Here is a 4286-nt window from a genome sequence, read left to right as displayed (position 1 = left end):
ATATCAAGGGCCAAAAGAGTTAAAGGTGTTTAAACTTTCACAGTCCAATATTAAATCAGATACTAAGGTTCAGAATTTTTTACAGAGACCCTGGTTCCTTGGCAGACAGCCAGAAGCTTTCATTCTTAAGTTGGAAGTTTATTGATCAAATACAAGAAATCAAAACAAGCACTTACACTCACAGTGAAATTGAGTAATTATGCAAAGCAAACTTAATTAAAACCTATTAAAGTCTCTCGCCTTTAGGAGGCAAAATATCAGTCTTTTTATTTTCATGAACAACCTTTTTTTGATGAGAAGGAAAGGGTTAATTTTACTCTCAGTTCTGATATGTGAGATGTATTCACTTCTGTTTTTAACAGGCACAAGGTGGAGGAGAGACAGGACAGAACAGTTGGGGAGAAATATGGCTTTGGTGGTGACCTTAGAACACTGGACGGCAGGTCAGTCACAGCCTGTTGCTTGGATCCAGCCTCACGTTCCAATCAGGGATATTGTTTGGTTGGGTCCTTTCTCCTCAGACAGGGTAGAGCTGAATGGGCTGTTTCATCTCGCTGTGGTAATGCGTGCAGTTGATTTTTGGATCCATTGAAAAGCTGAGGGAGTGAGAGATAGGATAGGAGGAAAAAATACTGTGGCAGAAAGCTACGCAAAAAGGAAGGGACACAGACCCAGATCTTATTGCAGTACTGCCAATTAGGTATCCCCACATATGGGCTGAGGCCTGGATGTCATGATGATATGATGACTTTCAGACTAACAGGTGAAAACGAAGTTCCTTGACCAAGAACAAGGCCTGCTGGCCTTCCTCTTGGGAAGAAAATTTTTCAGATACACAAATGAAGACACCTGGTTGGCACCATCACTTCAGTGGAGACTCCAGCTGTGGACATGTGTGATCCTGCTTTGTTTCTGCTTTCCATCTGATCTGCTCCTAAGTACAACTGTACTACCACACGGCACCAGGATAGGTATGTTCTCAACACAGTCCTTGAGTTATACCAGCAAAGCCCTTTTGTTTAGATGAATGCATTCTTCACATGTAACAGTCTGAGTTAGACTTTTGTTATCTTTTTTCCCATCAACATTTGGTACGGATGACTAAATCATTGTACAAACTTCCATACACTTTCCCACAGTTAGGCGCTCAGCTGAATTAGGCCTTCTAGACCCCAATTATCACAATGTTCCCTCCTTCTCCTCCATGCCAGGGACACTGTGTCCCCCATTACCTCCTCTGCTATATGCCAGGTGTTTTGTCCCCTATGCCTCCCTCCTCCCATACCACAATTGTCCATTTCCCCCCCTTGCCTATGCCAAAGGTTCTCTGTGTCCTCCATTCCTCCTTTCCCCTTACTATGGTCTTCCATTCTTGCCCCCATTTTCCCTTGCCTCCCATGCTAGAGATTTCCCTTGTGACTAATCCCTTTTTAGCCTACCCATGTCTAGAGGGTCACACATTTCATTGTGTCTCTAGGTTGAGCTCACTGCATGCATAGTGGTTCCTTGCATCCCTCCATTTCCACCCCACATCCCTCCCATTCCCTTCCATCCCCCTTTATTTCAGGTATACGTGTAAATACACAAATAGTTAAGTTTGTAGAACTTGTAATTTGTTAAATGATTTCTATCTCTCTGGGAGATAAATCATTCTCGGTGTCAACACTTTAAACTCCATTGGGATGATGGGCAGAGTTGAGATGAGGGTGTTATAGCAGAAGAGTTAATAGCTGTCACCAGCTGGTTCTTTAATCTATAGACAATTAGAATCCTTGTTAAAAGCTGGGTCTGCTAACCAGATGCAAGGAGCTCTGTGTGTACCTGACTTTTTCTCAAAAAGAAGAAGAGGAGTACTTGTGGCACCTTAGAGACTAACAAATTTATTAGAGCATAAGCTTTCGTGGACTACAGCCCACTTCTTCGGATGCATATATGGAATTACACCTGATTCACAGTGCTGTGGGCATCCGAAGAAGTGGGCTGTAGTCCACGAAAGCTTATGCTCTAATAAATTTGTTAGTCTCTAAGGTGCCACAAGTACTCCTGTTCTTCTTTTTGCGGATACAGACTAACACGGCAGCTACTCTGAAACCTGACTTTTTCTGACATTCACATAAATCAGTAGTGTTCTGCCCATTGATGCATAGAACATTCCCCCAAATTTTGAAATTGATCAGATACAGCATAAAAGAGTTATTATGTTACATCCAAACAGATAGACAAAAAGAGAGAAATGACCCCAAGTTGAGTGTAGGGCTTTGCTTAAGGATTGGCCAGTCATGAGGCATGAATGTGCTTTTAACTGTCCAGGGTCCTGAAATACACCAAACAGCTTTTCTTTATTTGACACATACTCTTCCATGATTCTGGCTTTTCCTTTCACATCACAGAAACATTCCTTAGGCATCACTAGAATTTGAACCCCCAAATTCCGGAATTTTAGCCATCTACTAAACTGTGGCACTACATATTGCGCTGGTAAGAAATCTTTTGGAGGAAAATGACAAAAGGAAACAGAATAGTGCTGTAAAGTCAGCTTGTTTTTGTTAATCTAGTTTGCTATTTTCTTTAACATACTTGACTTTGATCCAGTGAAAACTCTCCAGGGATAGTTTTTACATGCTAAGAGCCAGATTCTTATCCCACAGCACTGTGAATCAGGTGTAATTCCATTGAAATCAAGTTACACTAAGGTAAAACAGGTGTAAGTGGGATCAGAATCAGGCCCAATATCTAAGCTGCACAGTTTGTGGCAAGGAGATTCTTGTACAGTACAGAAACTTTCCGGAAAGAGCTTAATTGTTTACAGCAATCTAATAAGTTGAATTAATACTAATACTACTATTGTGTATCCAGTGCCAGATATATGCAGAGTGCATTACAGACAGATATTAAAAGACATAAAATGAGATTCTCACTCTTGCCTGAGCCTCCTGTCTGCCATGTAAAGGGGCTGGGGTGATGTAAAGGGGCTCTAAAAGCCCTGGATCCAGCCAATGGAGACCCTCTCTAGCACTGAAGCTGAGGGTGAAGAAGACAACTACAGGCTGACTCTCAGGGACACCCTTATAAGTCCTGGCATAGGGTGTGTGTGTCTGGGGTGAGGCATGTTAGGGGCCAGAGGGGGATGGAGTTGTAGTGCATACGTCTTGTGGAGATCGTGTGGTACTGCTGCCCCCAGGCAGCTGGGGAAGGCTGCCATAGGCAGTGCTCTAGAGTTTGTTATGCCATGAGCTTCTCCAGCCCCTACAGCAGCCTACAGCTGGAAAGGTGTTATGGTGGCTTAAAGCCACTTTAGCTCCCATTTCCCCTGGCCTGAGTCCTGTGCTGCACCTCTTAGAGATACAGAACAGATTCTCAGCCAGGGTCTCTACCCTAAGCAATTTACATCTAGGGGCTCCATCCTGTAAACACATGCTACAGAAGGATAGTATTTTTTGCCATGAGTAGCATCATTAAGTTCAGTGGAACTATTCACAGCAATAAGCATTAACTTCTGAATGTAATGCTTGCTGGATCGATCCCTAAATGAATTAAGTATGTAACATAACACATAGCTACTAAGAAGATGGGTACTGCAGGGAGATGAATAAGAATAAAGATGTGAGGTTACTCTTTATTGCACTGTATATAGTGGGTTTGATTCTCAGTTACTCTGACGTCCCTGTACACCATTGTGGTAGCATGAAAGGGCCTTTGAGTGGGTATAAATGGACCTCTTAGAATACCTGTACAGAGAGGGCTACTCAGCCAATTTAGAACTGGTGTAAGGGCTTTACACCAGACCTGCTCCAAATCCTAGGCATGGGGGAGGGGAGTGGATCAGTGGCATATCACAAGTGTGACCAGAGTGCACTTCACTGTGCTTATTCTCTGGCCAGAGTGTAAATTAAGAGTCCTGCAGCAGCTCTAATTCACACAAGGGCCCTGCATGGCCCCAGAATATGGGGAGAGCAAAAGTGGCTTAAAGCTGCCCTTGCCCCCAACTGCATCCCTGTTACTGAGAATCTGGTCTCTGATGTTAGCTCCCTTACTCATTTTGTTTTGGTTAAGTTTGGTTAAGTTAAGAGAGAGATTTGAGGAGGAATTTGAAGAATGGGCAATGTGAGGTCATGCCAGTTATGTGGGGAGTACAGAGTAAACTTTTTTTTAAATAGATTTTTTTTTCCTCTGTAGCAATGTCATGTCTCCTTTCCTCTTTTTCCATTTCAGGTTTTTATTTTTTAGTCATTTCATTTTGGATTTTCACAACATGAAACAGCTCAGTGGGATATCAGCAGAAGGTC

The sequence above is a fragment of the Chrysemys picta genome, chromosome 4 (genome assembly GCF_011386835.1).
Source record: "Chrysemys picta bellii isolate R12L10 chromosome 4, ASM1138683v2, whole genome shotgun sequence".
In the NCBI taxonomy this organism is placed as follows: Eukaryota; Metazoa; Chordata; order Testudines; family Emydidae; genus Chrysemys; species Chrysemys picta.
This window is presented reverse-complemented; position numbering follows the sequence as displayed.